The sequence below is a fragment of the Myotis lucifugus genome, unplaced genomic scaffold, assembly GCF_000147115.1.
Source record: "Myotis lucifugus unplaced genomic scaffold, Myoluc2.0 scaffold_0, whole genome shotgun sequence".
NCBI classification, from domain to species: domain Eukaryota; kingdom Metazoa; phylum Chordata; class Mammalia; order Chiroptera; family Vespertilionidae; genus Myotis; species Myotis lucifugus.
The window spans coordinates 2,918,245-2,932,433 of NW_005871048.1; the positions used below are offsets into that span (position 1 = coordinate 2,918,245).

General features: G+C 39.3%; 1 protein-coding gene across 1 annotated transcript in view; it reads left to right on the forward strand.

The window, feature by feature from the left end:
- Window positions 1-14,189, forward strand: part of BBS5 (Bardet-Biedl syndrome 5) — a 39,960-nt gene that overhangs the window by 25,092 nt on the left and 679 nt on the right.

Here is a 14,189-nt window from a genome sequence, read left to right on the forward strand (position 1 = left end):
AGAAAGAGCTGTAGCTTCATATTGAAGTGGAAGCTTTCTAATATTAGAGATAGTAACATAAAAGATCAATGAAAACATTAGCACATAGAATAATTAATAATTCTAAGTTGTGTTTGTCATTTTCATAATCTTCTATTTGAGTGAAAAATCTTTTTGGAAATGTAGAATGTAATGAGGACATACTTCTGATCTTCATCAAAAGATCTGTAAATCCCTTTTTACTTTACTTCCCTTTCTGCTCCGGCTTCTGTTGCAAACTGGCTGTTCAGTAATAGTCAGACTTTGTATAACTTTCCTTTGGTCCGAGAGCAGCAGAGGCACCCCTTTTACCAACCAGAAAGCGTAAAGAGGACGTGGGAGAAATCACCGGACAGACAGTCGGATATTTCTTTCTCTTAACTTTGACTATATTAACTAATTGAATTATTTTTCTTAATTTGAGATAAACTCTAAATATAGAAAATAAATTCATTTTCAAAAATTTCTTAGACAGCAAGGGGGAAAAACAGAGCAATGAGACATGCAGAGACATAAGAACCAATAAACTGTCTTTTTATGACGTTGCAGAAATGCAGTAACTTTGGAGTGGAAGTACAATTTAGAATTAAAAGAATCAAAGTTCAGTGTGAGATTTCTGAAACTCTCAAGGGACATCTGTCGCACGGGGGCCTGCAAACACAGTCCTTTCACCCACAGAGTAAACTATTGTTTCACCCATCTAAACATTCCATTTTTGTTTTCTTTTAGAAGCATGGAGTTCTGAACTCCAGCAGACAATGAACAGAAACCCAGAGATCAATGTGATTCTAAAGGGTTATATTGCCGCCGACGCGTCCCGGCCTATTTATTTATTGTGAGAAACTTAACTCCTTCGAGCTTTTCAGTAATTCACCCCTTTTGTCCATGTCAAGATGAAGTGGCCCCTTGTTTCCAACAATGGGTCACGTCGTCGAAGTCCCTGGATGTGCACAAAGCAGGGAGGCACGTCACACTGTGCAAAGGGCCTTGCGCTGGCCGGCCATGGCACCGTCACCATTGTGTCACCGGCAGGCAGAGCCAGTGCCACAGAGGACACAGAGCCACTGGGCCAGGCCATCACTCCGGATGGGAGAATTCACTTAAAATATGAACACAGCCTGTGACCACTCCTGGGACATATTTTACGTTACTTATTGATAGCAGCAAACTGTGAACATGCGTCTCAACCCTGCCTGAAAGATGTCTAGAGATAAAAGGAGAGAATGGGAGAAATAAGCAGAGGAGACGGCACTGAAGAACAATTCCTCCCCGCAGCGAGAGTGGAGTATTCTTTTTAGAAACGATTCCTCTTGGGTTTCTGCTCCTTTTGTTCATGGGTACAACAGAATTCCATATTTGGTAAATGAGGCCTATTTTCCCAAAAAGTTGGGATGCTAACAGCATAAGAAGAAAAGAAGTGGGGGAGGTGCCATCAGGCAGCACTTTCTCCTACTTTTACAAGAAAATCGCTCCTGCAGTTAGGCGCTTCCTCCAGGCTCCAGCTGCACAAATCCAGTTGATCATTTCTCGCCCTGCATTGTAATTTTTATCTGTATGTCTCCTCCATTAGCTGGCAGGCTCCCTCGGGGCACATATGATGTCTCTCTCATTCATTATTTTCTACTCTTTTAAAAAATGTGTAAGCCTAATATTTACACATCACAAATCTGTGCAGTGGTGTATTTAAGGAAAAACAACTTTCCTTTTTGCTCCAGAATGACTATCTTCTCACCAGAAGCAACCACCATTGGTTTGTGTGTGCATGTCCTTTGAGAAGTTCTATGTGCACATACAAATGTATGAAACAAGACGGTGTAGGGGTTCAGAATGAGCCACTCCAAGATGTGCAGATTATTTGAGCTAATCAGGGGTGCAGATTATTTGAGCTAAAAGCAACCAAGGCCCTTTGGCTCAAGAAAAACTACAGTCCCCTCCCCCGTAAATTTAACATTTAAATTAGGGTACAGCCCATAATGAGAGTTATCACCAGACATGACTTTTCACCTACCTATACTAATCACGGAACATGTGCTCTCCCTGAAATGCTCTCCACGTGCCTCCCCATATGCACAGCTCAACACATCATACATACATGAGTTTCCCTTCTGTTGCTGATTCTCTCATGGATGTGGGGCTCCCATACCTATGTGTGTAATTGAATTTGGTTACTTTCTCTTGCTAATCTGTCTCATGTCTTGAGGGTGGAGGAAAGGTTCTCCCTCCCCCACAATGGCATATTACAAAACATTTTCTGAACATTATTTTCCTTTAACAGCATTTTTACAGTTTTTCACATGAGCCTGTGATCATCCTCTTCCTTCTGAGTAACAGCATGATATGTCTTTGAGCACATATCTGAGTATAACTATGTTAAATTTCTGAAATAGAATTCTTAAAAGTGGATCACTAAATTTGACTTCCGTCAACAGTGTACGCTATTCTCTTTTCCCGTATCTTTGACAATGCCGTACTACTAAACACAATGACCTTTTCTAATCTGCTAAATGAAACATGGCATCTTGTCTAAATTTGTGTTTTTAGAAATTATGGATAATTAGAGCATTTAAAAATATGTCTTAGTCAGCTCGGGCTGCTGTAACAGAAGTACCATAGGATGGGTGGCTTAAACCACACAAACAGTTCTGGAGGCTAGGAAGTTCGAAATTAAGGTGACAGCTAATTAGGTTGCTGGTGAAAGCCCTCTTCCTGGTTTGTAGATGGCCACCTTCTTGCTGTATCTTCATGCAGAGGAGAGAAAGATGATATCTCTTGTGTCTCTTTTTGTAAGGGCACTAATTGTATTCATGAGGGCTCCACTCTCATGACCTGATTACCTCCCAGAGATCCCCGGCTCCAAATATCATCACATTGGGGATTAGAGGTTCACTATAAGAATTTCGGGGGCATAGGCATTCAGTTCATATGTATATATGCTTGAATGTATGTATTTTGTAGCATAATTGTGAACAGTTTCATAAATTATTACAGGGCAGAATTTAAGGTGTGTTCTGTGCTTTTAAAGTATTCATTACATTCCTTAGGTCCCTTCTATCCTTATCTGTTTGTCTTTTTGGTCTGTCATGAACTGACTGGAAAACTTAAAGTCTCCATGATTATTGTGTTTCTCCCCTTCGTGTCTTCTATTTCTTAGCATTTGGATTTATGAATTCTGATGGTATATTTGATTGATACAAATTGCCTTTCTTATCTTAATTAATGCTTTCTGAATTAAGCATAGTCTGATATTAACATCAAAATTCCTGATTTCTTGTAATATTTCCCTTGTATATTTTACTCATCTCATCACTTGTAACATTTGGGAGTCACCTGTTTCGGTCAATGTGCATTTTGTATATTCAATACAGTTGGATTTTTAATTTCTGTCCTAAAATATTTTAACAAATATTTTATACTATTTACATTAGTATATGACATGTATCTTCAATCCTTTTCTGCCATTTTGTTTTATGCCTTCTATTTTTTAATATTTCTTTATATTTTAATCTTTTGTTCTATTGAATGTGTTTTATTTACATTTGTTTATCTATGTTTTCCTTCTAAAAATCTGGACATTTTCTTTTTCTTCCAGTGAATTGTAGCTTTCACTACTTGATATAATTCACTTAAATCCTTATTCCTTGATTTATTGCCTTTTGCAGCATCCATTAGCATTCCACTATAAAAATGAATAATTAATTTACTATCCCCTCTCACTGAGATGGGGCATTCTCCCAACTGTACCATCTGATTTTTTGCTTATTATTTATTTTTATAGTTATTTCTTTAACTAACATATTATAATACTAGAGGCCTGGTGCACAGATTCATGCACCGGTGGGGTCCCTCAGCCTGGCCTGTGGGGATCGGGCTGAAACCAGTAGCCAACATCCCTCGAGGGGTCCTGGATTGTGAGAGGATGCAGGCCAGGCCAAGGGACCCCACAGGTGCACGATCGGGGCCAGGGAGAGACCTTGGGAGGGCTCCAGGTCGTGTCCAGGTCATATCACCCAATCCCGATTGGCCGGACCCCATCAGTAAGCTAATCTACAGGTTGGAGCATCTGCCCCCTGGTGGTCAGTGCACATCACAGCCACTGGTCAAATGGTTGAACAAACAGGCCTTTATTATATAGGATATCTTTCTTGAGCTATATCATGTGGAGATAATACCTTTTTAACATTCCCATACTGTGAAAAATGTGTCAATCAATATACTTAAGTTCATTATGTCTCACCTTTTTCCTGTCATTCCACCAATCTGTTTTTGTTAGTCACTTTGCTACTTCTGTGTTGTTGTGGTTTATAATATTTATATTCTATTCAAAAACTTTAATTCCAACTTTTATTTAACATTCATTTTTTCCTACAGTGACTTTAGGATAGCATCTCTGAATGTGGCCACCTCACCTGCCCTTCAGTGGTATGCATTCAGGCAGCTTCCACACACATTAGAATTAATTGTACTTTTCTAAACAAGAAGTTGTTAGACTTCTTAGGAAGCTCAAACTATTTGTTTTTTTCTTTTTGAGCTCATTGCCTGGGATGATCAAAATAAAAATGCATCCTCTCTGGGCTCCCCCATTTGACCACACTAATTGTCCCTGCTCTTTGCAACATTCCTTCATCGATGGAGGATCTGGATGTGGATTAGTCGTGAGAAAGCCTAGCTCCATCTCATGGACATGCTAAGGATTGTGAAAAAAACCTTCAGCTTTCAAAAGTGATGAATGGCCATCCTCCATTTTCATTTAAGTCATGATAATACCTTAAAAAACTTTGGATTGATCACATCTGATTTGGAATCTGGGCAAAACATTATCTGATAGCAGAAGCACAAATGATAGCAAGTATTGAAAAGTAACGAGACCAATGAACAAAATATCTGAAAATAATTGCAAAGAAATAAAAAGGTTTACAGTGATAGTCAATCCCTGTTTTTCTTGGGTTTGTCTTACCAATTTATCAACTATTTGGATTCCTTGATCAGAGATAAATGAAATCACTTGTCGCTTCAAGTAGAAAGTGATTTATTACCTAGAGGTGTCCTGACAGGAAAGGATTCAACCATTATTTCATACATGTTTGGATGAGAAAAGCAGAGGGAAAAAGTGTAGAATTGGGCAGTTTCAGTGAATTTTACACTCTTTCAAGAGAATAAGCAATAGTCTGGCTCAGGCAGTGAAAACATAGCTTCTTATCCTTATTTTAATAAATACTGTGACCCTTACTTTTAGAAGAGACGCACAACTGCATTTTAACATTTTAGAACTCATAATGGATTTTAAGACTAGAAGGTGCTGAGGAAAAAGGCATTAATACCTTTTCTCTTGGCTTTTCTACATAAAAGGCAGAGAATTTAAATTAGACTAGAAGCTCCCAAAAGATAAGAATAATTTTCTAATGTACAATATTCCACACCTCACCAAATATATACCATTACATTAAATGATAAAAATGAAACTTTCAAAATGCATATTTCTTCTATTATTAAAAGAAAACAGCTGAAATGTGAATCACTGACAAGTTCTAGTAATATACAGTAGGCCCTTCTAAGTGTAGTTCTGAACCAGTGACTAAGGGCCTTTTGCATATTCAAGAAGAAAGAATTCAGCATTTCTTCTGCACCGCAATTACACACTCATAAGTTAGGGTGTATTCATTTCCTTGACATAAAAATGATATCTCAGGCTTACTTTTTCCAGTCCCACATGTACTAGTAAAGAGCTTAGAGGTCGCCACGCCACTTTACAACCACTAAAAAGCTGGACAAACCAAAAAGCCAATAACTTGTCTTAGCTCAGCTCCGTCAGAGAAGGGAGGTCACAGCACCACCACTACCCCCAAATGCGAGAGACTGACAGGTGAATAAAGAGTCACAACTCACCGGAGCAGAGATGAGGGTAGGAGCCAGCCGGCAGGAGGCCCGAACTGCTATGAAGCAGGGAGTTGCCTGAGGCCCAGAGGCTCGGGATGAACCAGCCTTTGAGAGTAGAGAAACTCGGGGGACCTAGTCCTTAGGGGTGCCCATGCGCCTGTAAGTTCCCCGCCAAGAACTCAGAGCAGGCTCTCCCAGACAATAGTGGAGAAAACGCCCTCGTGCTCCTGGTGGGAAGAGGGGAAAGAAGCCATTTGAAACAGCAGGGTGAGCACTCAGCTCTTAACAAGCCTGACCTCAGGTGCAACTGCTGACGGAGCCCCGAAGCCCTGGGGGAAGGGAAATACCCGTCTCCGGCCCCTCCCGCCTGTCCCACCTGACAGGACAGGGAGGGAATGAGGATCACTTGTGAGCTCCCAGCCCAGGGACAGGCTCAGGGAGACTGAGAGCAATGGGGCACAGGACGAGGGATCACTTCCCCTCCCCCCACCATTACAGCAGCTCCTGCTCACCCTAGTTTCTTTTACCTAATATATTATGTTCACCTTTCAACGAAAAATTATAAGGCGTAGGTCTTGGGATGCTCTATGGTTAGAGCATCGTCCAATACGCCGAGGTTGTGGTTCGATCCCTGGTCTGGACACATACAAGAATCAACCAATGAATGCATGAATAAATACAACAACAAATTGATGTTTCTCTTTCTCTCTCTCAAATCAATAAATGAACATTTTAAAAAGTTATAAGTCATAGTAAAAGGCAAAAACAAAGTTCGAAGAGACTGAGCAAGCATTAGACCAAAGTCAGATATAACACAAATGTTGAAATTATCAGACCAGGAATTTTGCGAAGCTATGACTGATATACTAAAGGATTTAGTAGTAAAGTAGACAATATGCAAGAACAGGTGGGTAATGTAAGCACACATGGAAGTTCTAAAAAGAATAAAAAAGAAATGCTAGAGATCAAAAAACATTGTAACAATCTTCACTGTAACAAGTGAAGATTGCACTTGATGGGCTCAGACTGGACACAGCTGAGGGAAGCATCTCTGAGCACAACAGAAACTTCTCAAATTGAAAAGCAAAGAGAAAGAGGACAGGAAAAAAACCGATTTCTAAGATCTCTGGGACTACTACAAAAGGCCTGACATATACACAATGGGAATAGCAGAAGGAAAAAAGAAAGCCAGGAAGAGAAATAATATTTAAGCAATAATGACTGAAAATTTTCCCCACATAAATGTCACTCAGCCACAGATGAAACGAAGATAGTTGGTGAAAGAGTACAGATAGGTCAATGGAACAGAATAAAAAGCCCAGAAATGACCCACATAAATACAGTTAACTGAACTTCAACAAAAGAGCAAAGACAATATAATGGAGCTAAGATTGTATTTTCAACAAATGCTGCTACAACAACTGAATATCCACATGCAAAAAAAAAAAAAAAAAGAAAGAAAGAAAAAGGAATCTATACAAAAACCTTACAAAAACCTTCACAAAAATTAACTCAAAATAAACCACAGACCTCATTGTGAAATGCAAAACTATAAAACTTCTAGAAGATAACACAGGGTAAAAGTAGGTGGTTTTGGATATGATGATGACTTTTAGATACATCATCAAGGTACAAGCTGTGAAAAAAATAATAAGGTGAGGTTCACTAAAAACTTCTGCTCTGTGAAAGACACTATCAAGAGACTGTGAGGATAAGCATGAACAGGGAGAGAAGATTTCCAAAAGACATCTGATAAATGACTGTTATCCAAAATATACAAAGACTTTTTAAGGCTGAACAAGGAAATAAACAAGTGATTAAAAAATGAACCAAAGATCTTAACAGACACCTCATCAAAAAGGACACGCAGATGGCAAAGAAGCATATGAAATAATGCTCCACGTCAGATGTCATTACAGAAATTCAACTTCGAACAATGAGATACCACTACACAGCTATCAGAATGGCCAAAATCTGGAACAATGACAACACCAAATGCTGGCGAGGATGTGGAACAACAGGAGCTTTCACTCATTGTTGGTGACAACGCAACATGGCGCCGCCACATCAGAGACAATCTGGCAGTTTCTTACAAAACTAAACATACTTGCCATATTGATCCGGCAGTTGCACTCCTTGGCTTTTACCCAAGTGAGCTGAACATGTTTGCCCATGCAAAACACCTAGTTGATAGCAGCTTCGTTCATTCTCTCATTCTCAAGTGGTATCAATTTGAATATCATGTCAAGTATATTTCTCTTAATCCTAGAAAGAATTTGCAGTAGTCACGATAAAAGCCTCATCTATAGCTCTGAAAAAATAGATAATGAAGACAGTAAGGCAGTGGTTCTCAACCTTCTGGCCCTTTAAATACAGTTCCTCATGTTGTGACCCAACCATAAAATTATTTTCGTTGCTACTTCATAACTGTAATGTTGCTACTGTTGTGAATCGTAATGTGAATATCTGATATGCAGGATGGTCTGTGAAAGGGTCGTTCGACCGCCAAAGGGGTCGCAACCCACAGGTTGAGAACCGCTGCAGTAAGGTATATAGAGAGGAGGTAAAATAAATAAATATGGAGACTTAAATGATGGCTGTGACTAACCATAAAATGAGATCAGAATTCTTTAAATACTGTAGCAAAATCTTCTTTGCATGATAAAGGAAGAGGTGGTGTGGTCTGGATGTGGTGGGATGAGAGGACAGTGGGGAAGGAGTTCAGAGAGGGGTGAAATGGTCCTCCATAGAGGAGCAGAGAGAAAGCAAATCAACATTTGTCTTTAAGTCCTACTTAGGAATGCTGTCAGACTTCTGTTCTAATCAACACGGTAATGGCTGTGTACACGCAACACGCTCCACTTCTGCATGCGTGAAGTAACAAGACGCTGAGAGCAGTTGTGAGCAAAAATGTCAGGAAGAAATCCACTGCGACCAGAGGATTTGGGTTCTGGCTGATCACACCAGCCAGCTCTGTGGTTAGATAAAGGGCCACTGCTTCTCAGAGCAGTTGCTGGTTTCCCCCGATTCCTCTGAGATTTTCCTTGGAGAACGCGTTTGTCCTTTGCCTCTGAACTGATTTCTAACAATATAAGAGCTCTGACTATAAAGTAGGGAGTCCAGTTTTTTTAAAGTGAATAATTCAGGATGCAAACACCCAAGAAAATGTTTTCCTTCAAGTTATCACCTTGGGCGGCGATGAGATTAGTCTAAGGGAGGCTGTCCTGGCCTGCATCATTTAAGTCAGTCTGCCTTTAGAACAGGAAATGTCTTGCATTCTGTAATATATAGGCTTACATGATAATGTTTTAATAGATTATGCTTAAAGGTTTTGTTTAATGGCACTGTGGCTTTTTACTATTCAAGTAAATTAATACTGACTTGCTTTTAAAGTTTCTAAAGCACTTAATGAAGTATGTAATGTTCTTATATTTGTGTATTCAATTAAGATCACTTAATGGAGACCCATTTTACATATCAGGTGCTGAGCTCATGGAAGAATCAGTTTTCCTTCTAAGGAAAATGACACTCTTTTAATAACTAAAAGGAATTTTCTCATCATTAATATGGCCACATGGTTTCTCACTCCAAGTTTAAGGGAATTCATTGGCAATCATCTTATACTTTGCTCTACAAAGGAAAATAGCAATATTTTGAGCCTCTGCGTATTTTTTCCTAGTTTTTTTTCCCTTTATTTTCTCCACTTTTTAAATATATTCTTTCTGGAGACCAACCCTTGAGCTTAAGCTGTCAGGGCTTTCTTTTAACATCTCAGACAAGTAAGAAAACACCTGCCTTCCATTCCAGTGTTTTAAAATTATCTTTGTCTAGTGATTCAACGGCAGTTTACTTTCTGCCAGAAATAAAATCTACCTGCAATACAAAAAAATATTCAGGACTTAAAAAAAATTATAGCTATAATTCAAGCACTTGCTTTTTATCAATTCCCAGCTATTTAGTGAACAGAAATATTAAAGTGAGTCTTTTTCAAACCAGTGCCCTATGAAGAAAACAGTCAATCCAGTTCTTATAACATAGTCATCAATTTTTAATGGTCTCTGTTAGTTGGGCATTCATCCTGGGAGAAGTCTCAAGTGGGTTCTATTACAAAGTTAAGGAACTCTGTGTATAGTGATAAGCAATGGCATCATTAAATAGCTTTGTGCATAAGTGTATTTTTTTCTGAATGGCAACTCCTAAATAAATCGTCATGCTAAGAGTTTATATAGCATAAGGAGCCCAGGACCCTTGAGTGAAGTCATCTTCTAATTCAGCGGTTCTCAATCTGTGGGTCGCGACCCCTTTGGGGGTCGAACGACCCTTTCACAGGGGTTGTTTAAGACCATAGGAAAACACATATATAATTACATATTGTTTTTGTGATTAATCACTACGCTTTAATTATGTTCAATTTGTAACAATGAAAATACATCCTGCATATCAGATATTTACATTACGATTCATAACAGTAGCAAAATTACAGTTATGAAGTAGCAACAAAAATAATTTTATGGTTGGGGGTCACCACAACATGTATTAAAGGGTCGCGGCATTAGGAAGGTTGAGAACCACTGTAATTCAATGCTTCTCGGGAAAGCCACTAACGAAGAGCACTCCTTCAAGGCCAAATTAGTCTGAGGATCTTTTAAGAAAGAAATAATCTAGTTCCTATCATCGTTTTCTGGTAAAATGAGTCCATCAGAAATGTTTACATTTGAGAAGACACAGCTCACAGTTTTTTCAGTAAATAAATGCTTACGTGAATGTATAAACTTAATGGGCCAAGTTTTTCTGGATGTAAAACTAAAAGGCAGGAGGAAATACACTGTGAGCTCCTTCTGTGAATTAATGTCAGTGGCTTGAGATCATGGTCCCTGCTTGGACAATCGGAAATCAGGGTTACACAAACACAGGGATGTGCTGAAGCACCTCATATGGGCTTGTTGAAAGCCAACTGTGAAAACTTTAGGAATTCTGTGAGCCAGTTGTTATGCACAGTCATTATTAAAATGAAAGTATTTATGTTTACAATTCAGTAAGGTATAATTTAAAAAGTTGTGCTTAAAATTCACCAATTTTAATTATTTCACTACCTTTTACTATTAGTTATGTCCTTGATGGTATTTACAGTTATCGTGTCTATGTTGTGAAGAAACCATATAATCGTGTGCTACTGAGCATCCCTCCCTAACCATCCAGCGATGTCTTGTTGTAGCTTTACCTGGGCCCTGGTGGGAGGACTTACTCATGGAAATGAGAAAGTGCTACATACAGATCAGTGCCTTTAATTATTTTTCAGACATCTGGCGGTTAAACACTGACCCACAGGCCACCGGGATCACCAAGCTGAAACTAAGGCAAAGACGAGGCCATGGATTTTAGTAAGAGAACTAAAGTGCCACCTTAAAGCAGCCCGCAGAGTTTAATTGGCAAATCATTACTTTCAGTTCCAGGAAACGTTCTCTGGTCCTACAATATACCTTGAAAAGTTTTAATCATATTTTATCTAGGATTTCTTCCCTTATCTACATAATTAGCTCCACCTCCACAGTAGAGGTTTATTGTGGATTTCCAGTTTAGCTTCTTTTCCTTCTACCTGGGCTGCAATGTTCCCATTGTGTTGGGGTCCAGCCCCAGCAGGTCCAGGGGTTCCCAAAGGTGTGGACGGAGTCAGCGAAGAAGGAATGAAACGGAGACAGCGTTCAGTTGATCAGCATAGCGAGGTTCTTTCTTTATTCTCCTGTTACATCTGTATTTATACCAGTTGATTTTAATCCTGTCCATTCTATTCCAAAGGTTAGGGCGTTTGTTATCTCCATTCCAAGGTTGTTCGTAGTTAAAGTGATTAACTACCCGCCTGGCACTTAGTTAAGGGGTTTTACTGATTCCCTTCCTTAGTCCTGTTAATCCCTAACTCCAGGGAAAAATCTCTACCTGGGGAAACAACCTTTCCCAGAGAGGTGACCTTGGTTAAAACACATAGCGCTAAGAAGGGGAGCAAACAAATTAAGAACAGTATGCCATATACCCCAGGTCCCTTGAAACATATGCTGTGCAGATGTTTCTTCCCTGCAGCGACTGTGTCAAGCAGCAAGGATGGACCAGCTTCCGGCACCATTGAGTGGTTTGTGACTTTTCTCTGCCAGTTCGAGTTGACAACGTGCTGGTTTTCAACACTTCCGTGGATCTCTCTGGTCTTTCCTGCCTATTGGCGGCAGAGTAGGGGTTTTCCCCTCAGTGGGCAGCCAGAGATCCCCTTTGCCAAATGTTGATGTAAGTGGCAGAAGGCTCTCGGTTCACAAGTCCAAGTAGGGAAATCTGATCTTAGCCCAGCCTGGACACTACCCCTCCTGAGATGGTAGCCTCTCTCATTGCTGCACATGCACGCAGCAGAGGCAGTCTTCCCTTATTTTCTCCTTGTGTATCTCCCAGGTCAGCTGGCTCTCCCCAGACACTCTCCACAGTCCCCCCCAGCAACTCCCATTTACATTTTGCTCCCTACATGCACCTCTTTCAAGGACTTGGGGTCCCACTGTGGGTGGAGCCTCTTCAGGTGGCTAAGGGCAGCCCTGACTATATCTGGACGGCTGTATTTGCCAGGATGGGAATGCAAGGCCAGGGCACCATCTTCCTAGAATCCCACACCCAAACATTTTAAAAGCATTCACAATTCTTAGGAATATAACATATTACTGGAAGATGAAATCATATTATTATTGTTTTTCTCAATTATAACTCCAGAAATAAAATATGTATGGAATTTTTTTATAGTACAAAAATAGATCAGGATGTGGTCATATGGACATGTAGGTTTCATAATACTCATTAAATGTTCACTTCTGACTTACCAGCCTCACAGCTTATAACAAACTGAATCATATTATTGGTTAATTTTTTATAATTGTTACACAGCTAACACCAGCTATCTACCACATGTAGACACTGAAGTGTGTTGTATGTAGAAAGTTATTAAATTCTCACAAAAGTCCTTGAAATAGGTACTATTATTTCCACCATTAAATAATATAGAACTCAAGGCCCGCAGAAGTCAAGTAACTTCCCAAAGCCAGTTAGTAAGATACTTTATTTCCCTAATAAATAATAATAATGAGTGACTCAAGAGTAGCTCATGTTGTATATTTCCCTGCATCCCCTACTGTGCTTGGCACTCAGGCCCTCAGTAAATAAACAGATATTAAGAAAAGAAATGTTTTATTCATATTTAATGCGATAAAGTGTTTCAGAAATGTTTTAATCATAAAAGAAAACGTTAATAGGCTACTGAGATTTAAAAAGCAAATCCATATAAGATAACCTAGAGCTATTTCTAGAAGACCTATCAGCCACTGACCTGGGTTCCAGGGATCCAAATATGATCCTCTGTCCTTTAAGAACAAGAATTCTGAAGGAAAAGCAGATACATGAGCAATTAAATATTATAAAGTATACCTGTTTTTTAAATCCTATATAATAAAAGCCTAATATGCTATGTGTCTGGTTGTCTGTTCAGTTCAACCAATCAAAGCATAATATGCTAATGATATGCTAAGGCCGCTCAACCACTCGCTGTGACTGCACTGACCACCAGGGGGCAGACACTCTGACTGGTAGGTTAGATTGTTGCTGGGGTCCGGCTGATTGGGACTGAGCAATATGGGCTGGGCACGCCCTGGAGCCCTCCTGCGGTCTCTCCCTCGGTCCCTCCCCTGCTGGCCAATCTCCCAAATCCCTCCCCAACCCGATCATGCACTGGGCCTCTAGTGTATATATGAAGTGCTATGAGTCCACACATGAAAAAATATTAATTTTTCCAGTAAGATTGTAAGTTTTTTCTTCTCTTTAATTAGTAATGGAATGAAACATAGAAATAAACACAACTTTATAGTTTTTCTATTAGAAAGTTTATTGCATTCATCTATAACACATTTTGATGATATAAATGGCAATGGAGGCTAATACTGATGAAAGTTTATCATCTTTGGAGAAGAGATATTTTAACATTGAAAGCATTTTTTTGTTTTGTTTACTAAAATCAAGAAAACTTAATATAGTCTCATTTTTTTTCCTTTAAAAAATTATATTGCTATTTGCTTACATCATAATGAAGCCTGGACTAAATACTAAATTGGAATAAGCAGACCCAGTGTTCGGATACTAATTGGAAGAGGACCTTAAAGGGCAGTAAACATCTTTAGTTAATAAACAATTACCCAGCCACACCATGTGATTCACACTTGCATATCTATGTACATTTCCATGACATAAAGCCTTGAAGACCAAAATACCTCTTAAATACT